This window comes from Acinonyx jubatus, chromosome D2 (genome assembly GCF_027475565.1).
Source record: "Acinonyx jubatus isolate Ajub_Pintada_27869175 chromosome D2, VMU_Ajub_asm_v1.0, whole genome shotgun sequence".
Classification (NCBI taxonomy): Eukaryota; Metazoa; Chordata; class Mammalia; order Carnivora; family Felidae; genus Acinonyx; species Acinonyx jubatus.
In genome coordinates this window covers 36,533,763-36,561,133 of record NC_069393.1, presented here as the reverse complement: position 1 = coordinate 36,561,133, position 27,371 = coordinate 36,533,763, and the positions used below count along the sequence as shown (strand labels likewise).

At 47.4% G+C, this 27,371-nt stretch overlaps 1 protein-coding gene and 1 long non-coding RNA gene across 24 annotated transcripts in view; one reads left to right on the top strand and one right to left on the bottom strand.

Annotated features, from left to right (window-relative positions):
- Nucleotides 1-27,371, top strand: part of KCNMA1 (potassium calcium-activated channel subfamily M alpha 1) — a 727,849-nt gene that overhangs the window by 45,483 nt on the left and 654,995 nt on the right. The window lies entirely within an intron of this gene.
- Nucleotides 8,548-18,053, bottom strand: LOC128312565 (uncharacterized). The gene is made up of 2 exons (XR_008292015.1): nt 17,283-18,053; nt 8,548-10,389 (listed from the first exon to the last, which is right to left on the bottom strand). It is a non-coding gene; the product is annotated as an uncharacterized LOC128312565 (long non-coding RNA).

Genomic DNA, 27,371 nt, shown 5'->3' with positions numbered 1-27,371 from the left:
CACCAAATTGCTCTCTTGTTCCTTTCCGTTCCCAAGTTGTTCTATCTGTAACACATCTCTCTTGTTTTATAAGTAGTCATGTGTGGGTTTGTTTGACCCTCTAGATAAAGAATCAGCAAATTACAGGCTGCAGGGTCCGATCTGGCCCACTGCCTGTTTTTGTAAATAAAATTTTATTGGAACACAGCTGTGCCCATTTATTTATCTATCGGCCATGGCTGCTTTTGCATTACCGTGGCAGAGCTGAGCAGTTGTTACAGAGACCAAATGGCCTAAATGACCTAAAATATTGACCATCTGGCCCTTTACAGAAGAAGTTTGCCAGCTGCGGCAATAGAAGGTGAATTCTTTAAGGGCAGGAGAGGAGTTTCATTTATCTGTGCATCTTCTGTTTCTTGCTTATAGTAAGCGCTTCATAAATATATGTTGGCCAGACTCGAAGTGCAATGGGTCCAGTTGTCAGAGATTAAGTGTGTGGGGCCGGAGCCACCACCTGGCTGTCCTGCCTTCCCTAGCTTTCATCCCCTCTGTTGGACCTCTCTGTGACACAGTTTTTTCTATAGAAAGATGATAGTATTGTCTGCCTCCATCAATATGTGGTGAGGTTAGAACAGGATATTGAAATATCTTAATAGAACCTCAGGCCTAGATTCTTGTGTTCCTGATCATTCTAAACCAGCTTGGCACTGGATTTCTCTTTCTGAATCTTGGCGGCTCCCTTGCCACTCACCATTCTCTGGGGCTCCCTCTTGCCTACAGGCTATGGTATGCACTTGGCCTGTCATTCACCACCCTCCTTATTTGGGCCACTACTTACCTGTCTGTCTTTCACTTCTCCAGTGCAACCCATTGTTGCATCCAGAATCTTCTGCATGGTGTCTCCTACATATTGCCTGGGACCCTGCGTCCCGCCCTGATCTTTACTTTTCCTGCTTCTCTGCTGCCTGCCCTTGTGGGTCCCCCTTGTGTCTGACCTTGCTGGAGTCTTTGGACCTTGGCCAACATGAGTGACTGTCTCATTTGCCACTCAGGGTAGTGTTTTGGTTGCTATTTTTTAATCCTCGTGGAGACTTGTTAAAAAAAAAAAAAAAAAAAAAAACACCAGAAACCTAGACCCCAGACCCGTGGAAGTAGAATCTCCAAGGATGGGGCCGGGTCTCTTTGGTTTTTAACAAGCTCCTCATGTGGTTCTGATTTTGACCAAAGTTTGAGGAACATCACGTAAAAACAAGGTGCTTTGCAGTAGTATTTATCTTTTTATGAGGCTCTTCTTATCTCTTCCAATAAACTGGAAACATCTTGAGGGCAGATCATTTTTTTCAGAGTAGCACACATATACATGAAGATTAAGTCTGTGAGATGCTTGATGGGTGAGATTAGCTCCTGCATCTGGTAAGCGCTCAGAAAATGTTTGCTCATTGATCGGTACAAGATATGACCGTGCCCGGGAAAGCAAAACAGGATCTGTGAGGCAAGGGATTATTATCGGGAGCAAGTCCAACTCGTGCCTTTCTGCTAAAGACGTCCTCCAGCTCTAGACATAGAAAGTCACACCCCCCTGAGAAACGCTCACCACGAAGATATCCTGTGCTTCTCCAGAACTCTTTTCTTTACTCTGATGTCTCTGGGCTTATGCAAAAAGGCTCCTTTTTCCTTCGCCTTTGGTTTATCCCAATAATGCAAAGCTGTAAGAAGTGCATGCTGCCGGGGAGAAGTTTGTTTGGATACCTGGGAATGTAGAAGATGTTTAGCTTGTATAACGAGTTTGGCGTTCCCCTTGAACATGCTCAGAGAGAAGTGCAGTGTTTCATCTCTGCCTAGTGAGTTATATCGCCTGTTCACACAACAAGCCTGTACTCTGCAGCCTCGGAAGGGGCTCCTTGCCTTCTTCAGGGTGTGATGGTACCAGCTTGTTGTCTCTAAGCACTGTGCTTGGGCCTCGTGTCTTTTATCCTGTTACACGGTGGGAAGATTGTCTTTCAGAAGAAATAATTTCAAGCAGCGCTTTGTTTAGAACCATTGTGCGAGGTTATTCAGAACACGAGTATACCATCATTGAATTGATGCATTTACTGAGTGGGGAAAAGAGAATGGTGAGTAGACCACCCATCAAGGTTGTCAGCCTGGGTTCTGGTCAGGGCAGTCCCTAACTGGGGTAGAAAATTCTTAGTCTGTAATGGAAAGAGATAAAATAACAAAAGGAAGAGATAACATAAAAACGGAGGTAGGTTAGTAGTGAGGGCTGATTTAGGAAAATTCTCTGTGTTTTCTTAGAAGTTTTCAGCCATCTAAGCCTAAATGGGAACCTTGGCTTTGGCAAATAAGTGCTCCAGTTATTTGAAGAATAAAAACTTCTCTCTCTTGTTTCATTAGCAGCACGTTGTATACGGGGGAAAAATGTAGGTTCTAGAACTTACTCCTCTCCTCCCTCATGATTTCACTAATTCATTAATATTAGGCCTAATTATTCCAATTTATTATATTAGAGGCTTCTTGCATAATGTAAAAATTGAATGGATTATTAGCTTTTTGATAAACAATAACATTTACTATCTACTGTGAGAATTCTAATCATTTAATTGATGACTGCACCTCTGTTTGTTCCCGAAATGGAGCAAAAACTGTTACCTATCCCAAACTGGACTTGTTGACCATGAATGTGGACAGTGGGAGGTGACCCGCACAGGATCCAGAGCATTCTCCCATGGAGCACGAGGAGAGGCTGTCAGACATGAGACAGTGCAGCCTCTGTCTACCTGCTAGAATCAGTTTTCCTCCGTTGTCCCCAGAGTCAAGAGCATGGGTGGGACTAGCTCAGTAGAGGGATTGTGTGGTCCTGTGGAACAAATGAAGATAGATCTGGCGTTGTCTCTCCAGCGATGACTGTGAAACCGGCTGGTTTCAGATTTGGAAGTGGACAGTGTTACCTACAACGTCAGATTAAATTGGGGCCCTTTGTTATATAGAGGATAGAAGGTGTGTGTTGTAAATACATTGTTTGGTTTGGACGTCCAATTTCATTGTGATATTAAGCGTGGTGGGTCAAATTGGCTTCTATTTCTGATAAAAATGAGGTTCCGGAAGGCCATTCTGGCCTATGTGCTTATGAGAAAGAGGCCTCAGAAGGGAGTTTAGGTGTGCTCCCCCACAGAAATAGCGCTGCTGTAATTATTCTGTCACTAGAGGCTTGGCACTGGAGAATGAAAGCATGAGTGAACTGAGTCTTCTCCTGACGGAGCTTGCGGACTGGTGGGAGGACACGGCGCCCCTGCAGAGAAGGCCGTAACTAAATGCAGGTGAGGACCTGCATTCCTGATTGCCAAGGAGATCCCAAAACAGGGCAGGGAAGCTATTCACGTGGGGGCTCACGAAGCACGTAAGCCTACTTACGGAGGAGACATGGAGCTCACCCTTGAAGACTATATATTTTACAAACAAAGAGAGATGGAAGAGGTAAAGGGAATGGAGGAAGGCGATAAGGTGCGGAGCTCGTTCACGGCAGGTTAATGCACCTTTTTCAGAGCCTTCTCTCATCAATGGAGCTCCCATCCGGTGAAGGGAATCAGGTAAGAGCTTGGTACAAAACCAAGCAATATTCCTTGCCCTTATCTTCACTCCTTACAGTAAGGGATTGTTGAGTGTAATAAGCATCTTCAGTTGTAGTCACTCGTTTAATCATGAGCGCAGCTCAATGAAGTAGGAGTCATCATCGTTTTCAAATTCTGGAAGAGGAAACCGAGATGCATGTAGTTAAGTGATTCGCCTGAAGCGTGCGCAGTTAGTATGTCAGGGAGCAGAAACTCCCACCTGCTGGTTGGACCCTGGAGCTCGTGCTCTTGGCTGTGGCACCACACACGGTCACTTCTCACCCTGCGCGGCAGGGAGCCACCTCTCTGCCCCCTCCCCCAGCCACGCGCATGCAGGTTGTGAGCAGGGGTACATCTCACCCCTCAACCCGCTCATCCAGCCAACTGTTGGCCTGTGGTCTGAGCACTCGAGATTTGTTGTGGGGGCTTCAGGAAGGGAGTGATCACATCTTCTGGGTTTTGAGGGACAGTCTAGAGAAGGTGAGGGAGGGCACTTCAGGGTGAGAGAAGAGCGTGAGCCAAGTGCCACAGTGGGTGAATGGCCGGTGGGGGGAGAAAGTGGTGTCCCCCGGGCAGGAGTGTGGGGTGCATCTAGGAAGCTGGAGGTGACCTGGGAGGTGGGGTGCGGGTGGTGGGTACCGGTGAATGCCGGCTCCGCTGCGGGACTTCTCAGGGTCTGAAGGATTGGGTTGGACCTTGGGCCTCCCAGGGGATATCAGATGACCAGGCTGTCCCCCAGCTCACCGTTTGGTGTCTGTATCAGAGACAGAGCTTGGGACTGAACGACCCATGGCCTGGATTCCAAGGAGCATTTCCTTGGCTAAAAACACGTATTGAACAACTTCAACGTACCACATTCTGTGGCTAGCGAGACAGATAAGGGTTGCTCATAGGCTAATGCTCTTATCTGTGTGTTGGGCTCTTGCTGATTGTTGTCAGGGAAGAACTGGGTGGGTGGTAAGACCAAGGCCTGACCCAAGGGAGTGGGGGCTTAGCAAGGAGCCAGGACTGTTGCCTGACAGAGTTTCTCTGACCCTGAGTTGCTGACTAGCAGGGTACTCAAGTCCTGCTCTCTAAGTTTTGGTAACTGGACTAAGCAACTGAAGGAGTCAGCAAATCATCACCAGGTCAGGTCCTGGGTAAGGTATGATAAAGCATGACATATGAAGGAGACAGAGGGTAATCATCCCCCACCCCCACCTCAGACCCCTGAAATTGCATTATTTATGAAGGAGATTTTACTTTTCAGAAATGGAAAATTCCTTTTAAGTGAATGTATGGCTATTCCTCCTTAGTGTCTCCTGCCTGGGCATGATCAGGGCTTGGGGCTGGAGACCAGGCCTTTAGGAAGTGAGTCTGGACGTGACAGTCTTTCCTCCTGAGCCAGCACTGAGGCTGAGTGTGAAAGGTGGGTGAAAGGATGGGCGGTCTCAGGGAAAGCCCCAAAGCCATAAGGAGTCAACACCCCATCTTCTCCTTTCTTCTGCCACAGAACTAAAGGCATTACCCCAAACCCAGGACAAACTTTGACCCTGCTCTGCCTGTATGGAAAGTTAGGTCACTGATTGGAGAAGGGTGGACGAGTTTCCCTCAAGGATGGACTTTTTGTCATGAAGCTGATTGTCATGTTACTCAGATTTCAGGTCTCAGAAAACTGTAGCAGCATAGGCTCCAAGGGCTAAATGTTTTCCAATCATTTCTTCTTGCGATTAGACTCTCCCAGGTGTTAGACCAGTCCCTGGACGTATCGTCTCCTGAACTGGTGCCCCTGTGTGAGAAATGATTCCCGCCCAGGCTCTGTCAAGCCTGTGTTTGCCAGGACCTGGATTCCAGTAGCCATTTCTCTCCCCATCCATCTTTCTGTGAAACTGGGCCAGTGATACATTGACCTGATTTCTGATGATCTTCAGTTGCTCAGAGTGGAATTAGCTGCGGTCAGGGCCGGGATGGGTCTCACCTGGAAGATGTCCAACCTGGGAGTCCAGGGAGCAGAGGCAAAGGGTCAGGACCAAGGAGGAGTAGGCAGAACCCCAAGGGCCAGGCTCTGAGTGTCAGAGGTCAGCGAGAGCAGCCCTGCTTATGAGTTTGGCACAGAGGTGTGCAATAGCCATGACAGTCCTGGACGTGTGAGCAATATTTGTAGCCAAAAGAAGGTTGGAGGCCCACAGTGCTGCTGACTGAAGCAGGAGGGGTGGAGATGGTGGAATTATCTCACCTCGCCCGAGTCAGCTTTGCCCTGCAAATTGGCACAGGGGCCGGTCGGTGGCTGGTTATGGGTGCAGACAAATCACACAGGAAGTGGGGCCTCCCTTGCTGGCTGCTTGCCCTATGCTTTGGGTCCATGCCCATAGCTAAGCAGTCACATATCTCTTAAATAAAGTCGGCTGAAAGTTTCATCTGGAAGCTAATATGGAACCAAACACCTGGGTGTCTGCCAAGGCCTCAACTGCTCAGGTCAGGAAGGCCCCCAGGGGGGCATGGCTCTGGGAGCTGCTGGGGACAGGCGCTTCCTTGCAGTTGGTCAAGAGAGGGCAATACTGCTTGTTTGTCTTAGAGATTCCGGAGGTGAGAGACTTAGCAGAGGCTGCTTCCTGATGTGTGAGCATTTCTTCGGGGTCTTAAATTCCAGCTGGAAGATGATGTTACGAATACGAATTGCTAGCAATTGTTACACTCTTATTTCACATGCATTAACGTGTGCATGCCCCATGTCAGCCCTGTGTGGCAATAACCCATTGTTACTTGTTTTATAGAGGAGGAAGTCGAGGTGCAAGGAGGTTAAGTGACTCACCAAGGCCAACCAGCCAGTGAGTGTCAGGGCCAGGGATTCGACCCCTGGCCCACTAGTTCCGAGCTGGGCCCAGTGTCAGTCATGGCGTCTGGACTCTGATCTTTCCCCACTGGGGCTGGGGTGACATGCATTTGATCTTGCCGGAGAAATCGCCAATCTTATCAACCCTTAGAAAGTTTGAGAAGTGGAACCTCAAAGCTGTATCCCAAGGGCATGTCTTCTGGTTTGCTGAATTTTTAAGAGAGATTTGACTTTCTTTTTTACAGCAGGCTTTCTTGCTTAGTTATGGGAAACTGATAACTGCTTGTAGAACCGCCTCTGTCCTGACTCTCCCACCCCTCGAAGTCTTTTTTGACTGTCAAGGGGCACGTGCATCTGTAGTCAGAGCCAGACAGCGGGGCTGGGCCAGGCAAAGCAGGGTGGCTCTTCTGAGGCCAGTCCCCATGCAGTGCCCGTCACCAGCCCAAGGCTGCTGTGTGGTAAATGGAGACGGCCGGCGCTGTGTTCCCCAAGGAGGGAGAGAGTGGTAGGAGATGGTAAACTGTGCTCAGGCTGATTGGCCCAGGCCACCGAATCTTTGTCCTGCCTGGATTAAAAGTCCAAACTTGGGTGTCAAACAAATCCTGGTGTCTCGCCTGGCTTTGCCTCTTAAGAGCCTGGAATCAAGGAGGCACTTCATGAATGTAATTTCTGACCGTGTTGTGGTTAGGAGGGCCGGTGCTGGAGGCTGATGGCCTGGGCTCACTGGCGAGCCATGTGATCTAGGCCACTTTCAGCAGGACTGGCTACCTAACTTGTGGGGGCCCGTGCCAAGCGAAAATTCGAGGTCTCTTGTTCAAACATTATTAAGGATTTTAAGGTGGTGGCATCAGGGCATTAAACCAAGCCTGGGGACCTGTGGGCCTGCACGGTTTGTACGTCAAGCCTCAGTTTGCTCATCTGCAACATGGAGATAATAGTAGTATGTCCCTCTGGGGCTTGTCATGAAGTTTAAGCCTTAGGCCACAGGGTAAGGGTTCGATAAATGTCAGCTTTGATAAGTGCCATGCCAGAAATTTACAGCCTCGTTTTGGGCCCTTGGCAAAGGGCTGTAAGGCAGCATGGGCGTGGACTCTCAGTAATGGCATAGCTTCAGGAACATTCTGGGCTTTGTCCTCTGCTCTCACCTGCTTGTGGGTCAGGACTTTCACCTTTGCCGAGCACAGATGTCTCCTCTGGGGGAGCAGGCCGTGTCCTGGATTCCCCAAGCCGTGGCCTGGAGGACAACGGGAGAAATGGGTGCTGTTTTCCTGTATTCACTTTTATTTCCTAAAAAAAGTCAATCACTGACATCACAGAATTTCATCCCAAAGATTGTACTATGCCTCTCTGAAAAATAAAGGCATTTTTCTGTTTTTTAGATTAAAAAAATTTTTTTTAAGTAACCTCTATGCCCATCGTGGGGCTTCAACTCATGACCCCGAGATCACGAGTCGCATGCTCTACCGGGTGAGCCAGCCAGGTGCCCCTAAGGGCCATTTTCCTATACGTGCACAGTAACATTATTATAGACATCAAGGTTTGTTTGTTTGTTTGTTTCTTTGTTTTTAGCAGCATTTTATGTAAAGTTTAGCTGGGTATGTGTGGGGAGCTAAAGCGATTAGTGTAGATTTGCTTTGCTAGGATGAAGGGCTGTTATCCAGATTCAAACTCAGCATGCTTGTTTACGTTTAACTGCCATTCATAGAAGGCAGTGGCTCACTGTTTTGGTAAGAAAGATCCTGGGACACCTGCCTCACAGCCTCCGTGGGTGAGTATAAAGACTACTGTCCAGGAGGAGCCTTTATGTCTCATTTCCTCTGCTGGGTTCTTTTATCTTTCACCTAACCCATACCAGGGGCCTCCTGAAGGGTCTCTTAGCCTTTGGAAAAACACCCCCATTGGCCCATCCTCCACAAACCAGGAGAGAGATTGAAGATGTCACCATCTTCACGCAAGGTCCAGCTGACATTCTCATTCGCTTAACTAAAACTTTTCAACACCGCCCCCGCCCCGCCCCCATGGCTGGCCACGTCTGTCTGTATGGCCCATGAGCTGAGGATGGTTTATATATCTTTCAGTGGTTGGAAAAAAACAAAAGAAGGATATTATTTTTTGACACATGAAAATTCTGAGAAATTCAAATCTCGATGTGTATACATAAAGTTTTATTAGAACGTAGCCATGTGCATTCATTTACATATCTTCTGTGGCTGCTTTTATGCAACGATGGCGGTTGAGCAGTTGCACAGATCATTAAAGAAAAGGTTGACAGCGCGGTGTGCTGAGAAGTCACAGCAGGCTCTCAGGTCAGAGCCCTCCCTTGTGGGTGGCCTGCACCTTCCCTAGGCCCTTCTCTACAGCCTCCTGGGATCTATCTCAGCCCCAGGACAGCACCAGCGGTGGCCACTTGACATATGCAAAATGCCCCGGAGGGACTTCAGAAATGGACCTGTCCTGGCCTCTGCGTTTCAAGAGGCAAAACTGAAAGCCAGACAAGTGGAGTCTCTTGGCCATTGGGCTGATCATAGGCAAAGCCAGGACCAGAATCCTGGCTTCCCGACCCTCAAAGAGAGGGATTACTCATCTACTTTTGACTTTATTAGGGGGTCCCAGGAGAAATCAGCCCCCAGAATTGAGATCAGGCCACTAGAGGCCATTGGGAAACCCTTGGATCAGGGCACCATCCAAGAGAAAGGCCACTGGCTGGGACTCCTGTGCAGCACCAGTGCTCTTTGCTGGAGGTGTCCAGAGGTGCTGTGTGAGGCTGTTGCTTCTAATCCCACCGGTTTAATTTAGCCGTGTCCTGAGGGAGGCTGTGCTGATTATAGCCAGTTGGCCATGCTGGGAGCTATAAATAGTGCAGGAGGCACCTGTTTGTTCATTAGTAGGCATTTATCAAGGCACCTACAAAGGATTCGGCATCGGGGCTGGGCATGGTGTGGGCATAGAGAGCACCTAGAAGCCTCGAACTGTGCTCTGAATTTGTAGTTGAGTCAGAGGAAGCCAGTGTGAGCAGTGGAGTGGGGCATCAAGAGGATGACTTGGGAACAAAGCTGTCAGGGTTCAAATCCTGGCTTTTCACAGCTGTGAGCCCTTGGGGAAGTTGCACGAACTCTTTTCATTCGCTTTCTCATTTGGAAAAGAGAGAACTTAGTATCTGCCTAATGAGGATGTTGTAAGACTAGAGATATATGTGCACATATGTATACTCATTTGATATATTTATGTATTACAATGACATATTCTGTTATACAGTATAACCATATATTAACATGTATAAGTAATTAATCTGTATATACGTATGCATTATTTAGAGTAGTCTAGTATCTTGAGTAAAATGAAATTGTTATTTATTACTGCATGGAATGGCATGAGGACAGCTCCAAAAGCAACCTGCCCTTGCGTGACCATCTTTCAAGGAACACTTGATCTTGGAAGAGTGCTGAGTCTAAGGCGTCTCCCAGCCTTCGATGTGGCAGTTAAGAGCGTAGCTTTTTCAACCTGGAATTAAATTTTAGCTCTCTAACTTCCTGGTAGCCAGGTTACCTCCTCATCCTGTCTCCGTTCTTCTCTGTAAAATGGGACACCATGGTACTGAGCATTTCTTGGGGTTCTGGCAGGAGTAAAGAGATAGGACGTGTAGAGCACTTGAGAACACGATGCCAAGCCCGTGGTAACTGTGAAACAACCTAAGTCATTACTGTTAACCCTCTTCTTCTTGTCTGCCTCTGGCAGCACCTTCCAGGCTGATGTTGTCCTATCTGGAGAATGGGGCCGGTGCCTCAGAGGGCAGGGGGCTGGCCCTGAGACATCCTGGCCTCAAGACGGGCGGCTGAGGCTTCTTCCCTTGCAGTCCTCTGGTTCCAGCTCTTAGTGTCCCTTCTCTTGAGGCCTGTGGCACCCCCTCTTACGATGGTGTTTCTTCCTGTGTCTCTGTCCTTATGCCCCAGACACGGCACGGCGCACAGTGGGCTCCTAGGAAGCAGCCTGCTAGTGGAGAGCGGTGTTTGCCATGACAGTGGAAGAAGAGAAGAGGGAGTGGGGTTTGTTAGATTTGTATGGAGGGAGGTTGAGAGTCAGAGGGAGGGACAGGATACCTAGGGGGTCTCCTGGAGGAGAGGCATATTCCCTCTATCCCGTGTCACAGGGCAAGGACGTCAGAATGGAAGTTTCAGGAAGACACATCTCTGTTAGGGAAAGGCCGAGTTGCCTGGCCCTAAACCTGCCTGAAGTGAGAAGCATGGGAAGAACATGGAAGTCAGGCACGCTGGTCTGGGCTCGCTGCTCCCAGTTTAGTTGTAGGACCTGGAGCATGGGTCCTACCCCAGATCTGCCAAGCCCAGGCCTGGAGTTCAGCAAGATTTCCCAGGTGTACGTACGGAAATCTGGGGAGCTCGGCTCCGGACCAGAGCTTCTTAAGCCAGGAGTCATTCTTTCCAACCCACAGCTGAGAAAACTGAGGCTATCCCTGGGCCTCACGCACTGATTCTCAAAGTTCCGCTTCTCTCCCTGGACCACCAGGGAAGCACTAGGTCTTTCCTTGGACCAGCGGCATCAGAAACGGAAATTGTCAGGCTGCGCTCCGGAGCCAGTGAGTCAGGACCTGTGGGGTGGGGGCCTCCAGGTGGCTCTGAAGCACGGGTGAGATCGATAACTAGGAGCCAGAGCACTGGCCCGCAGCGCTGGCTGCGCAGTGGAATCACTCGGGAAGAGAAACAAAGGATCACCGCAGAGCACGTGCATGTGGCAGGGCCACTGGGAAAGTCACAAGCTCCCCAGGCGATTCTAATGTGCAGACAGTGTTGAGGACCAGCGCTTTAGCCCCATGGAAAAATAGACCTCAGTTTTCTCAGCTGTACATCAGGGGGAATTGGGTAGAATAACCCCTGTTTGCCTGCCAGGTAAAGGAAAGTGCCTCCGGCCTTTCAGTGAGTTCCCTGGGGCCTGGAAAGGTGCATCGGGAGGCGGCTTCCAGCTGTCAGAAAGGTGCAGCGAGATTCCTGTGCCTGTAGAGGTGGGGTTGGATACCTGCTATGGGCTGAGGGGTGGAATTATAATGCAGTGGCTCACAGATCCAAGTACTAAGTGTTATAAGGAAGATGTGCTGCTGTGTTCTGGGGAAGGCAGTCACTAGCTCCTTGCGAGCCTGGTTCAGGAATTCTCCTTGCCCTCCCTTTGCCACCAGTGCTTCATGCTGGAGCTCACCCTCGGTGGGGCCCTTTGCTCTGTGTTGTGAGATAATGAAGTCTGCAGCATCCCAGGCTCCCTTGGGTTAGAATCGGGGGTTGTTGGGAGCCTGGCCCCCTCGCCCTGAACACCGGTGGTGGCAAGAATGACGTTTAGAGAAATATTTACCCAAAGTAATCCCTCTGCTATGCCACTGCCCGTCTCCCAGGAGGCTGGGTAACAAATACAGAGTTCTGGTCATCATTTATCGAGGGGTTGAGCTGAGCCTTCCATGGGCTAAGATGAGGCAGGAAAGAGGGTGGTGGTTATGGTCTCCAGACCCAGGCTCTGCAGCGGCCAGCATTTAGGGCCTCTGAAAGTAGCCATTTGTACCAATCACGGGGTGACGCTGAATGTGCATCATAAATGCTGGGTTCAGAAGTGTCAGGAAACACTGTATGTAGAAAGTAATCATAATTTAATCTTACAAACGAAATTATATGGCACTTACCAAGTGCCCGAGGCACTATTCCTCATGGGATCCTCATGACCCATGATGTGTATGGCATTGTCCGGGAGGAGGCTGAAGCTCTGCCTCACATTGCGTGTCTCTTAGTCGCAAATCTGAGACTCGAATCCAACTGTATTGATTGCCACCATCCACCCTGCCCCAGCTTGACTTATTGAACCTGAGACTTTGCTAGGGACCTTTTGGGGCCATTTCATGACATGTTCTGTGGTTTTGTGCCTACAAAGCCGTGGCTTCCGGGCCTGGCCAGGCTCTCTCTGGCCATCACCCATCTCAATGCTTTCTCTTCTGGTCACTGTTCTTTTCTTCTTCCTCTTCTGAGAACCAGAACATGGATTTTGCAACTGAGTCCTAAGGACGTTTGGACTGGGGATCTAAGTGAGGGATTTTGAGAGAGAACTCATTGATCTGAGTCCACAACCCCTTGCTTATAATTCCAAAATCTCTAAAGTTCCAGAAAGTGAGGGTTTTCACCTAACTCATTGGGGAGGGAGGCAATCCTTCCCCAAACTTATGTGAGGCTGCTGATGGTCTTGATTCATCTAGCTTAGTCTGGAGAATCATATGTGAGTGTCCCTGAAGAAACTGTAGTGTGTGTGACAGTGATTTGTGGCCCAAACCCCATAGATTCACCTAATTAATTTTCTAAATCTGAAACAGTTGGAATTCTAAAACACATCTGGCTCCACAGTTTTGAGTAAGGGGTTTTGGACCTGCAGATAAAAATTGAAGTGTGTGTGTGTGAGTGTGTTATTGATTTAGTCAGTGGATGTCTTTTGAGAGGAAAGAGTGGTAGATGGAGGAAAGTGGGGAAGACTAGTTATTAGAAAGTTGTCAGCAACCTGTGAACGACAGAGGTTTTTTTTGTGGGGATGATGTAGGTGAAGGGTTTGACAGTGATAGAACTGTTGTGGTCTGTACCTATATCAGGGGTTTCGTGTGGTCTGGTTTCTTTAGAAAATTGAATTGTAGAGGCGGCTGGGTGGCTCAGTCGGTTAAGCGTCCGACTTCAACTCAGGTCATCATCTCATAGTCTGTGAGTTCGAGCCCTGCATCGGGCTCTGTGCTGACAGCTCAGAGCCTGGAGCCTGTTTGAGATTCTGTGTCCCTCCCTCTCTCTCTGCCTCTTCCCAACTTGTGCTCTGTCTCTGTCTCTCTCTCAAAAGTAAATAAATTAAAAAGAAAAAAAGCATCTGACTTCAGTTCAGGTCATGATCTCACAGTCCATGAGTTCGAGCCCTGCATCGGGCTTTGTGCTGACAGCTCAGAGCCTGGAGCCTGCTTTGGATTCCGTGTCTCCCTCTCTTTTTGCCCCTTCTCCACTTGTGCTCTCTCTCTCTTTCTCAAAAATAAATAAACATTAAAAAAATTAGAAAACTGAATTGTAGTCTCTAATGATGCACTTATTTCCAGCTTTAACAAAGGCCCACGTCGTGTGTGTGTGTGTGTGTGTGTGTGTGCATGCACAGAAAAGGTGTCACTGTTATTTTGCTGTGCCACAGATGAGGAATAACCAAGCAAAATAAAAAGACAGGAATGTCTCTGCATTCTTTGTATATTCCTTTCACATCTACTTGGCTGTATTCTAATATTTCATTCTTCTTCTTTGTTCTCTCTTCTTTAGAAGAGTTCAGATGCCCCTTAATAGAAACTGCTGACTTCACAGTGGAATGCACTTTTCTTCATTACTATTAGCTGTTGTAGGTCATTAAAACCTTGCTGTGGCTGCTTTTTTTTTTTTTTTCCCCAGTAAAGGCTTTAAAATTTTAAAGTTTTTAAAGCTTCTGTCGTAGAGGGCTCTGGGAACTGTGGGCTCCTGAGACAAGAGAAAGTCATTCCCAGCCTTCAGTTAAGTATAGGAGAGGACACAGATGCAGGCCCTGAGAGATACTTTGATATGTCTAAAAAGAGTCATTCTAAAGGAGTGTCAGACTTTAAGCCAGGATTGAAAGCATGGGCTTTATGAAGGCCCAGGAGATCAGACCTTGGGCCCTTGCCAGGTGGGAAGTTGGAAATGAGATTCCTGCATAAAGCCTGACCTTGCGGGGGGGGGGGGGGGTGGTGGTGGTGGCTACATCCTCAGGGAGCAGGTGATCCAGCAAACATTTAGGAGGGGGTGGGGGGACAGCAGGGGCAGTGCAAAGGGAGCAGACAGGGGACTTTACCTGTTTCACCTTTGGCTTGGTTGAGGGAGGGTGAAACAATGTTTTCTGTGAGAATTTATGGTCATAGATCTGCCTTCATGAGGGTTCAGGTTTGAATTTATACTACCTGCATGACCCAGGACACCCCAAGCTTTGAAATTAACCTGATGTCGTTTTGGGTTGATAACACTCCATAGCATCTGTCAGAATCAAATGACAAATTCCCTCTAGAGAGACATTCTCATAGCTCGAGCATTGAAAGGTTCCTGTAGGTAAAACCCTTCAGACATGAGCTTTACCCTTATATAACGAAACAGGGAAACTAGTCACCATGAGTGAGAGCACAAACAGATATAAGAAGCGGATCCAAGGGCTTCACGTATAAGACCAATTGGATACATAATGTATTTCAAATGTTATAAAAATATGTTGTTGGAAAAAATGAGCAAGAAGCACTATACTAATTTAAAAAAGTACAGACATTTCAAGAAAAAGAAATAGAACTTCCAGAAATGAAAAATGTAACCGCTGAAATTGAAAATATGATCTTTAGTGTTAGGCTTGCGCTTTTACAGGCTATTTTTATTAGAAACATTAAGATAGCAATTCCGAATAAGGGTACATCAAAGATAACATTAAAAAATGTGCAGTTTTGCAGGACTGAATGCATTATAATGTATTAGAAAAACCACATGGGACCCAGGCATGCTTTCATTTTTTGGCTATGTAACCTTGGGTTACTTCTTAACCTCTCAGATGCAGTTTGATCTTATGTAATCAGACTCCACAGATTTGCTCTGAAGGTTCTATTAGGTAGTTTTTGAAAAGGTCTTGATTTCCCTTTTCCCTTTATTTCTCTTGCTTCTGAAGAATACATAGTCTCTCCCATTTCCTTCTTCTTTGGGAAGGGTCCTATAATTTAATAATTATAATTGCAACCAGGATGACTGCAAGGCAGGCTACCAGTCAGAAGAGCTGGTCTCAGGTAGCGAGGCTCTGGTCAGGCCTCCCATCCTGAGGTGGGAGTGGATGGTGGGGTTCTGACTTTGAGAGGGGCATGAATGTGGTTAATATGGCGACAGATATGGATCTTGGTCAGGCAAAGCCTGCAAATCCTATTCCCAGTTAATCCAATCCCAACCCTTGGGAAATCTGAATTTTGCATTGAGCTTGGACTCTATTTTGGGGTTGGGCCCAATCTGTTACATTGCTCTGCAGACATTGTGCACCCTGTCCTCTTGGTCAGCTCTACAGGACAGGACCTGAGTTCCTGAACAGTGGGGAGGAGGAGGGGGATGGGAGGTACCTGTAGAGGAGCTCAGAGGCAAAAATAGCCTCACATACAGATCCTCTCCCCCTCTTTCTTCTGCTTCCCACCTTCATTTTCTCCATGTCCATTCTTCTCCTTTGACTTTCACTCCTTTTTTTAAAAAGTGTATTTACTTTGAGACACAGAGAGAGAGAGAGACAGAGATAGATAGAGAAAGAGAGAGAGAGAGAGCAGAAGAGGGGCATAGAGAGAGACACACACAGAATCCCAAGCAGGCTCTGCGCTGCCAGTGTAGAGCCTGACTGCAGGGCTTGAACTCATGTACTGTGAGATCATAACCTGAGCTGAGATCAAGAGTCAGATGCTTAACTGACTGAGCCACCCAGGCACCCAACTCCTTTTTTTCCCTTTCCCTTTTTATCTCTGTATTTTCTCCTTCTCTCTAGCAGAGGAACACAGCTCATTCTTTTTTTCTTTCTGTGAAATGAGTACAGTGAGAATTTGGGGAGCAGGTCTCCTCTGGACTTGCCTGGACCCACAACAATGCTTGGCATATACTAAGATTTTAGAAACTGTCTAATGGGGTTGTCCCGGACCTTGGAATAGCTTCTGGACCTTTCCTGGTGTGGATCCAAGTCATGACAATGGAATTCTCCCCAGGAAGGGAAGCAGTGAGCCCGAGTAGAGCTGGCTTTCAGGAGGAAATGGCAGGTTCCCCCTCCCCAGTGACATGGGCCCAGCCCAGCCTTGGAACTCAGCACTGTCAGGCCTGCAGATGACGTCACTGGCCTTCCATGGGACAGCTGCAGCCAGCAGCAGGACACTCCAGAAATGCCAGCAGTAATTGGAAACTTTATTTTCAAATGCTTCCCACAGCATTCATGCATGGTGAGAGGTGCTCGTGCTGCTAGGCTATTCAGGTGGCCACCCTGAGCTGGGCCCTGGGGGATCGGGAGGACCTGAAGCTAACCTCCATCTTCTCTGGGGCAGGGCTCTGGGGGCGTGGGGTGTGGGGATATTCCCCAGAGGGTTGCAGCTTCTTGTGGAAGGGATTCCATTCATATAAGCCTCCAGAACCAATGGGATGCAAATCATTTTCAAAGCCCCCCCCCCCTTTTTTGCTATTCCATCTAAAAAACATTTTCTTCTTATTTAGCTATCTCTGATGCCTCATCTTCTCTGTGCAGCAGGTGAATGTTAAGAGAAATGAAAGGGGAGAGAAACACAAAGACCTTTGGGAAGGGACTATTTTGTGGAGACACAGCAGCTGCCTTCCCGTGTCTGAAGGTCTGTGATGGGGAAGAGGCGTCAGCCTGTTCTGTGTGCCCCCTGATAAGAGAACCAGGTTGTGGGGAGGCACGTGTCGTCCAGGGAGCTCACAATGATGCACCTGCTACAGGACATCACAGTGCAGGGGGCTTGCTCCTAAGCCACGGGAATCAGAGCCAGTTTGTGCTGGGGAGCCGGCCTCTGGCACAGTACCCGCCCCCGCCTCCCCATCAGCCGCTTATCAATCACAGCCGCTTACTGGCCCACTTATCAATCACAGACCAGCGCCAAGTACTGATCAACCATTCAGTTCTCACTCCTGCCCCAGTGGGTGGGAGCTATCATTAATGTCATTTTACAGATGGGAAACTGACTCACAGAGTCCAGGTTCCCAAGGTCACAGGCTAGGAAGCGGCAGGGGCTGGATTGGAATGAAGGCAGTCTGTCATCAGAGCCCACTCCCACCCCATACCTCCCGCCCCAGCTCTTAACCAGCAGGATTTACCTCTCATCGTGGTTTTAATGTGGCTTGAACCCTCCAGTCCTTTCTTTCATACTTTTTTCTCCACCTCCTTTTTATCGTAGTCTTCAGTGTCATGTCAACATAGTGCCTTATGAAATCATTGGGAAGATACCTCTTTGGGACAGTGCGCTCAGCCGTGGAAGCTCTCTCCCTGCGCCCCCACCCCCCACCCCGCCTCATCCCTGTTTATCTCCTTTAAGGGAGAGTGTACTATGGGAGCTGTCATCTAAAAATGGACTGGCTCAGCCCTGGCGGGATCCAGGAGGGGGAAGGTGGCCACTTGCAGGAAACCGGTGCCGGGCATAGCCAGCACCGGCTGTCAGGCGGGAGGACTGGTGGACATTGGAGGTGCAGTCTAATGGGGACAGTCGCCGAGTGTTGCCCTTGATGGCGCTCCCGCTGTCGTAGAGACGGTTGCTGCCAGAAGCGTGATTCTGCCGGGGAGGCAGTGGCTCGCCGGCCCCTCTCACCACCTGCTTGAATTATTGCAGTTGCCTCCTGGCTGCTCTGCCAGGTCTCCTGTGCTCCCTTCCCCAGCCAGTCCTGCGTGCAGCTGCCAGAGTCATCTCCCCAAATACTGATTTTATGACATCACTCTGAACTCCCTTTGCTCCTCCATGTGCTCAGAAGCCTGACCTCCTCCTGCACCCCGTGGTTGAGGCCTCTGCCCTCAGACCCCGGCCCGCCTTTCCAACCTCCCCTTCCTCATCTGCCCTCTGTGAGCCTCACTGCACCCAAACTGGTCTGCGGTGTGCCCCGAACAAGCCTTCACAACCTGCCTGTTCTTATCTGGGACTCCCCTCTCCTCCTCCCAGGTGTCCGAGTTCCTGGTTCGTTCAGGCTTCCCTTCACTCAACACCCATCTACTATGAAGTGAGTTAGTGCCAGGGAGAGGCTGGGAAAACTGAGACCTATGAGAGAGGTGCCCTGCCCTTGAAGAGCTGTTGGTCTTTGATCAGCGTGGTGAGAGCCACTCCAGGTTTGGTAGAAAGGCTCCTCTTCCAGGAACCCTTCACTGATGGCTTGTCACTGTGAACTTGCCCTTAGCAGGAGCCCTATAGATCCCAGTCTGTGTTCTTCTCTTTTAGTGCCTTGTTTTCTGCCTGGTGTTTTTCACTTAATGTCAGTATCTGTTGGACTTTATTCTAAAGGAACATACCACACTCTACTGCACTATGTTTCTATTGATAGGAATACACGTTTATGTCGAGGGCTGAGTCCAAAGTGCGCCCACTTCCGTGATTCCCCGAGATTCTCATAACGACACTATGGGGCAGGCAGGACAGATGTGATCAGGGCCAGTTTGCAGAGTGGGTGCGACTTGCTCACAGGCACACAGTTAATAAGTGGCAGAGGCAGGACTCGGCCCTAGGGTCTTGCTTGCCAAGTGTATGGCACACAGCAACCCTCCCCCCCCTCCAACGGAAGGGTAGATGGAGGCAACCCCATCACTGTGGGCTCTCCCCTGGGCCTGTAGTTGTGTATGTTAGGGTAGGATGAGAGAGTAGAGAGAAGAATCTTGTGGCTGAAATCCAGGGGATTCATCAAGGAGAGGGAAGGTACATGGGGTTATGGGGCTGGTTGGATAAAGGGTGGTTTGTTCCCCTAATGCTTCTCATGCAGGTGTTCTACCTTCCTCTTCCTCCATGGAGATGGGAGTAGCTGGATGGAACTCGAGGAGAAGGAACAGTGTGGGAGGGGCTACAGTGGATAGGATGGATGGGAAGAGGGCAGGGGAGCAAGGTCTGGGGACAGAGGCAGTCAGGTGACCTATCCCTTATCATCCAGGAAGAGCTTCAGGCTCAGACACCCAGCTAAAATATTTCAGAATTCTACATCGTTCTTAAAGTATTTAGTAGAACTGGGGACAAGGTATACAGAAAGTGGAATCCCAGCTCCCTGTTACGCTGGCTATTGATTTTTGGCTTTGCAATTATAGCAAACGTGCTATCACTGTGAACACTAGCTAGTTGGGATGCTTGGGCATTTGAAGCTCAGTTGTTTGAGCTACTTAGGTGTTAAAAAAAATCTTACCTTGCTTTAACAAGAACAAAGTGTGTTTCTTTAGCCCAGGCATGAATCAAAAATAGTTGAACTTTTTTTTTTTTTTTTTTTTTTTTTTTGCTTAAGTTTAAAAATAAAAGAGTCACCTTTGGGCTGAGATCAAGAATGGAAAATTTCAGGGCATAAGAGTAATTTTTTTTCCCCATCTGTTCTGGTAAGGGACGATAAGGTGTTTCGATGGAAGGTTGCATGTCAACGTGGACTCTGGGTCCCTCTGCAATGTTGCTTTGCAGGGTCTACATGGTTAAGATGTTTTCAATGAAAGGCCCCTCCCTGTCCCGGCCCCTCCCTCTCCTGAATATGCAGAGGCCAGGGGAGCCACGTAATTGAATATAAGCAACGAATCAGAATAGACAAAGGGGGTGGTGATTAAAATGAACAGGCTCTTCAGCTCCTGCAAAGGTGGTATTGTCACAGAATGTGCAGGTTGGCATGCCAGGTGATCAATTACTAAAGCTCTAGATTGGATAGTGGCAGGTATGTGGTGATGGCTGCCAGGCCTGGGAAACTGTACTGGCAAGTGAGAGTAAGGATGGGGACTCTTGTGGCTTTTCATTAAAAAGAAATCTGGATAGTCCTTGACTATTGTGGTTAATTTTGAAGGGCATTGTGGTTAAAGCATTGTTTGTTGGAGATACTTTATTTTTACAGTTCAGTATTATTAAGGTATGAAGAAACTGTTTTATGTATGTCAACTTTACTGTTTCTGACGTCTTCTGAGAAGTATACATTCGTGCAATAGACTGCCTGGGATGTTCATTCTAAATTTAGAAGCCGCCTCCAATGGGTACTGAAATCAGTCACACAGAATTCAGGTGCTTACTCAAAAAATCTACATATGCATGAGACTGGCATCATCACTGGTGGAAATTTGGGCAGCCGAGCCTGTGTCTTAGGATCCCGGGATTGTCAGGGTGTGCCCTGTCAGCTGTGGGCTGGGCTCACGACATGTGTGTTAGTGAGTATGTATTGAGCAGAGTCAGCATGGATGGAGAAAGGACAAGCCACCATAGACAAACCCTGAAAGCTCCAGTTCAGGAGCCCTAGGTTTTCATCTGGACCCTGACACTTACTAGCTTTGTGACCTTGGGCATGACACTTCACATAGCAGCCCTGGTTTCCTCATCAGTCAAAGTTGGGGATTGAATCATCCCCAAGCCTGTAATTGACAAAGCAGAATTCAAAGATTCCAGTAAGAACTTTAGTTCTCTTTTATCTGGGCTGTTTGTAGTAGTGAAAAGTGATAACATAATTAAAAACTTCCCTTCTGGTTAAATAGCCATAGTCAAATAGGGTCAGTGTTGTAGTAGTTTTACGTGGGGACAGGTGGTAGCTACCCTTGTGGTGAACACAGCCTCACACACAGAGAAGCTGGACCACTGAGTTTCACACCTGGAACTACTGTAACATTGTGTGTCAACTATTCTCAAATAAAATCACATTTTAAACATGAAATAAAATGGCCTTTGTGCTAAGTTGTGTGAGTATCTTTGTCGTTCTGGCGTTTGCCCTGAAAGCCTCTGGACCTTCTCAGGAGGCAGCTATTAACGACTCAAGGTTTGGCACCGAGAGGGGCTTCAGCCTAGGCCCTTGTCCATCCTGATGTTCATGGTCCTGCCTTACCCGCTGTTAAATATGTTGGACATTTCCCTGGCTTATGGGCAGTCTCTGGGTGGAGTCAACATAATGATCGAACTTCTCTGGGTCTCTGTTTCTGCACCTGGAAGTGGAGCTAATCATGAACAGTAGAAGTAGTTATGAGGGTGGGCTCTGAAGCCTGACCACCTGGGTTCAAGTCTCAGCTCTGTCATCCGTTAGGTGTGTGATCTTGGGCAAGTCATGTAAGCCTCTCTTACCTCAAATCACTGCCTGCAAAATGGGGACTAGAATAGCACCTACTGTATAGAGCTGAGGCTGACATTAAACAATATGCATGAAATGCTTAGAATAGAACAGTCATAGTAAAAATGATGGCACTATGTATGTGTGAGATATTAACATACAGGGCTTTATCATATGCCAAGTGAGATAAAGTAATTATACATGGAGGGAGAGGATGCGTGTAAGCCCCTTACAAAATAGTTGCCAAATAGTTAACTTTTAGTCATTGTTAGCTGTTATCTAACCAGGTCCTATTGGAAAAAGAAGTTTTTTTTTTATTAAATATAATTTATTGTCAAATTGGTTTCCATACAACACCGAGTGCTCATCCCAACAGGTGCCCTCCTCTGTGCCCATTACCCACTTTCCCCTCTACCTCCCACCCCCCCCCCCACCAACCCCCAGTTTATTCTCAGTATTTAAGAGTCTCTTATGGTTTGCCTTCCTCCCTCTCTGTAACTTTTTTCCCCTTCCCCTCCCCCACGGTCTTCTGTTAAATTTCTCAGGATCCACATATGAGTGAAAACATGGTATCTGTCTTTCTTTGCCTGACTTATTTCACTAGCCATAATACCCTCCAGTTCCATCCACGTTGCTGCAAATGGCATGATTTCATTCTTTCTCATTGCCAACTAGTATTCCATTGTATATATAAACCACATCTTCTTTATCCCTTTGCCATTTGATGGACATTTAGGCTCTTTCCATCATTTGGCTATTGTTGAAAGTGCTGCTATAGATGACATGATATTATACATGGAAAACCCGATAGACTCCACCAAAAGTCTGCTAGAACTGATACATGAATTCAGCAAAGCCGCAGGATACAAATTTAATGTACAGAAATCAGTTGCATTCTTATACACTAATAACGGAGCAACAGAAAGACAAATAAAGAAACCGATTCCATTCACAATTGCACCAAGAAGCATAAAACACCTAGGAATAAACCTAACCAAAGATGTAAAAGATCTGTATGCTGAAAACTATAGAAAGCTTATGAAGGAAATTGAAGAAGACACAAAGAAATGGAAAAACATTCCGTGCTCATGGGTTGGAATAATAAATATTGTTAAAATGTCAATACTACCCAAAGCAATCTACACGTTCAATGCAATCCCAATCAAAATTGCACCAGCATTCTTCTCAAAGCTAGAACAAGCAATTCTAAAATTTGTATGGAACCACAAAAGACCCCGAATAGCCAAAGTAATATTGAAGAAGAAGACCAAAGGAGGAGGCATCACAACACCAGACTTTAGCCTCTACTACAAAGCTGTAATCCCAAGACAGCATGGTATTGGCACAAAAACAGACATGTAGACCAGTGGAATAGAAGAGAGACTCCAGAATTGGACCCACAAAAGTATGGCCAACTAATCTTTGACAAAGCAGGAAAGAGCATCCAATGGAAAAAAGACAGTCTCTTTAACAAATGGTGCTGGGAGAACTGGATGGCAACATGCAGAAGAATGAAACTAGACCACTTTCTCACACCATACACAAAAATAAACTCAACATGGATGAAGGACCTGAATGTGAGACAGGAAACCATCAAAACCCTAGGGGAGAAAGCAGGCAACAACCTCTTTGACATCAGCCACAGCAATTTCTTACTCGACACATCTCCAAAGGCAAGGGAATTAAAAGCAAAAATGAACTATTCGGACCTCATCAAGATAAAAAGCTTCTGCACTGCAAAGGAAACAGTCAACAAAACTAAAAGGCAACCGACGGAATGGGAAAAGATATTTGCAAATGACATATCGGACAAAGGGCTAGTATCCAAAATCTATAAAGAACTCACCCAACTCCACACCCAGAAAACAAATAATCCAATGAAGAAATGGGCAGAAGACATGAACAGACACTTTTCTAAAGAAGACATCCAGATGGCCAACAGTCACATGAAAAGATGCTCAACGTCACTCCTCATCACGGAAATATAAATCAAAACCACACTGAGATGTCACCTCATGCGGGCCAGAGTGGCTAAAATGAACAAATCAGGAGACTGTAGATGCTGGCGAGGATGTGGAGAAACGGGAACCCTCTTGCACTGTTGGTGGGAATGCAACCTGGTGCAGCCGCTCTGGAAAACAGTGTGGAGGTTCCTCAAAAAATTAAAAATAGAACCACCCTATGACCCAACAATAGCACTGCTAGGAATTTACCCAAGAGATACAGGAGTGCTGACGCATAGGGGCACTTGTACCCCAATGTTTATGGCAGCACTTTCTTTTTTTTAATATGAAATTTATTATCAAATGGGTTTCCATGCAACACCCAGTGCTCATCCCAACAGGTACCCTCCTCAATGCCCATCACCCACTTTCCCCTCCCTCCCACTCCCCATCAGCCCTCAGTTTGTTCTCAGTTTTTAAGAGTCTCTTATGGCTTGGCTCCCTCCCTCTCTAACTTTTTTTTTCCTTCCCCTCCCCCATGGTCATCTGTTAAGTTTCTTAGGATCCATATAAGAGTGAAAACATATGGTATCTGTCTTTCTCTCTATGACTTATTTCACCTAGCATAACTCTCTCCAGTTCCATCCACATTGCTACAAAAGGCCACATTTCATTCTTTCTCATTGCCACGTAGTATTCCATTGTGTATATAAACCACAATTTCTTTATCCATTCATCAGTTGATGGACATTTAGGCTCTTTCCATAATTTGGTTATTGTTGAAAGTGCTGCCATAAACATTGGGGTACAAGTGCCCCTATGCGTCAGCACTCCTGTATCTCTTGGGTAAATTCCTAGCAGTGCTATTGTTGGGTCATAGGGTGGTTCTATTTTTAATTTTTTGAGGAACCTCCACACTGTTTTCCAGAGCGGCTGCACCAGGTTGCATTCCCACCAACAGTGCAAGAGGGTTCCCGTTTCTCCACATCCTCGCCAGCATCTACAGTCTCCTGATTTGTTCATTTTAGCCACTCTGGCCCGCATGAGGTGACATCTCAGTGTGGTTTTGATTTATATTTCCGTGATGAGGAGTGACGTTGAGCATCTTTTCATGTGACTGTTGGCCATCTGGATGTCTTCTTTAGAAAAGTGTCTGTTCATGTCTTCTGCCCATTTCTTCATTGGATTATTTGTTTTCTGGGTGTGGAGTTGGGTGAGTTCTTTATAGATTTTGGATACTAGCCCTTTGTCCGATATGTCATTTGCAAATATCTTTTCCCATTCCGTCGGTTGCCTTTTAGTTTTGTTGACTGTTTCCTTTGCAGTGCAGAAGCTTTTTATCTTGATGAGGTCCGAATAGTTCATTTTTGCTTTTAATTCCCTTGCCTTTGGAGATGTGTCGAGTAAGAAATTGCTGTGGCTGATGTCAAAGAGGTTGTTGCCTGCTTTCTCCCCTAGGGTTTTGATGGTTTCCTGTCTCACATTCAGGTCCTTCATCCATGTTGAGTTTATTTTTGTGTATGGTGTGAGAAAGTGGTCTAGTTTCATTCTTCTGCATGTTGCCATCCAGTTCTCCCAGCACCATTTGTTAAAGAGACTGTCTTTTTTCCATTGGATGCTCTTTCCTGCTTTGTCAAAGATTAGTTGGCCATACTTTTGTGGGTCCAATTCTGGAGTCTCTCTTCTATTCCACTGGTCTACATGTCTGTTTTTGTGCCAATACCATGCTGTCTTGGGATTACAGCTTTGTAGTAGAGGCTAAAGTCTGGTGTTGTGATGCCTCCTCCTTTGGTCTTCTTCTTCAATATTACTTTGGCTATTCGGGGTCTTTTGTGGTTCCATACAAATTTTAGAATTGCTTGTTCTAGCTTCGAGAAGAATGCTGGTGCAATTTTGATTGGGATTGCACTGAATGTGTCAGGAGGTCAGGTACTAAGGTTTAGTCTGGTGGTGAAAGTCACAGCCACACTAGAGACCACTTAAGTGCAGCTCTTGGGGGCTGAAGAGCCCGGCTCCTTAGCATCCAGGAAACCTGATATCAGGTTCCAGAGCCAGAGTCACCTCCAAGAGAAGTGAAGGCTGCAGGCCACGTGGACTGTCAGTCACCTCCATGTGCCACGCTCTCCAGTGGCTTTCCTTGCATGGGTCAGTTTCCTCATCAGCAGTAGGGTTCAATTAGCTAGATTGGGGCTTTCAAACTCTGTTTTTTTCCCTTGAGACCCCAGGAAGATGTGTTTCCTCTCTCAATTCAATATCTACATCTGTGAAGATAATTAAGCAAAAGTTCCACATAATGGCACCTTTCTGTAGGCATACTTTCTGTTTCCTGTGCTGTTACATGCTTTTCTATTTATTGAAAAATGCCAGTTGTGAACCATGAAGTTGGTTCTGTGAGCTGCTAATGGGTCATGACATGCACTTAAAACACATGAGGCTGAATGATAGCTGAGGGCCCGTGTGGGCTGTTGTGTCATGATTCTGCTGGGACAGTACTGGGGGGACATGTGGCTTCTTCCTCATGGGCCAGAGATGGTGTGAAATACCAGCCAGATTTTCAATTCCAGAGGTGGAGCCAGCTGCTGGTGCTTTTTTTTTTTTTTCCCCTTTCCTCGAAATCAAGTGGATATTTCCATAAACTCACAGGTATGAATTAGAACACATGTGGGACTATAGTTCCTTCCCTAGCCTCCAGTCCCAGTGGGAAGGAAGGGAGGCCTATCGCCATATGGAGGACAACAGACAGTGGTTTCAAATGGTTCTTGGCATAGCGGGGTCCTCTCGCCCTTCTGCCAGGGGAGTGCAGTGGGTCAGGCTGAGCCCCGCCGACAGCGTATGTGGGGAGGGTGTTCACCTCATGTGGAAATTGCACAGCCCGAGCCCACGTGCAGTCCTGAGTAGCGCCCACCTGCTGCTCCAGGTGCCAACTCTTGAGCTGCAGGATCCTGAGGAGGTCTGGGGTCCTGGGGTGGGGGTGGGTGGGCAGTGTGATGGTGGCGGCGGGCACGCCAGAGTTTGGAGGAGCGGCTACATACTAACATGTACAAAGTCGTTCCATAATTTCATGCCTGTGGAACTGCACCAATCTTAGCCTGATTGCGGCTGTCCCTGAGAGGCCACCAGTAGGCCGGCATGCATGTTGCCGGGCAACAAGGGCTGGGCTGACCAAAGGCAAGGGGAGGAGCTAGCCTCTGAGGCTGACATAACCATCAGGCCTTTCCCAGCATATGGCCGGAAGTCAGGCCCTCGCCTTCCCCGGGTAGCATTGGAGCCTAAATGTCCCTCGCTGCATTATGATGAAGTTATCTTGTGGGCTCGCCACCTAAGGCTTTTGGGCCACAGTGGTTTTAAGAGCACTCATTAGAAAGGGGTGTTGCTTGGAGAGGCCTTGAGGCCCAGCAGCTAGTGACTCTGCCAGGGGTTCTACGGTCCAGATGCCTGGCGTGATGCTTACTTCCAAGCCTCTGCTTCATGGCTTTATTTTGTGCCTGTGCCCTTTTCCATCTGGACAAGCAGAGACCTTACTGGAATTTCAGGACTGCTGTTGAGTCCTTTCTTGAGATGCAGCAGCGTTTCTGACTAGTGGAGGCAGGACTGTGGACAAAAGGTGCATAATTGATAGCAAATTTATTGTAGCAACCTATCTCCTTGGGACTCTTCTTCCTTAGGACACCTGTTATCCAAGGTCCTTCCTGGAACTGCATTTATGCTGGTGAACCACGGGCCAGAGTGCTCAGTTCCTTCTGTGAGGGCCTCGGCTTTCCCTCTCTGCCCTTCCCTCCCCTAGTGTCACCCTGGTCAAATAGTTCTTATGAAATAGTTTTCTTCTCAGGCTCTGCTCCTGCAAGTCTGCACTCTGAATGTGGTGCCTCTTCGGTGTCACCTGACTCACGATGCGTGTCCTGACATCTGTGTTCTTATTTTTCTAAGACCAGAATTATGAACATTCCAGGAGTCATCTGGGGGGAATCTGGAGAAGCAAGAACCCACTTTGTGAGCCTTTTTCTTATCGGTACCAGGGGGATAAGAACGCGTGTTTCACTGGTTTGCTGTGAAGATCATATGAGATAGAACTTTGCAAATTATTCAGCTCAAGGTGAAAGAAAGAATTGTTATTAATTAATATATTGCTATTATTAAGAATTTCCTAGAATTTGCACACCCAAATGCTTTATTCGGTGCAATCTTTCTACAGCTGTAGATTGGGATATTTGTTTCCTTGCAT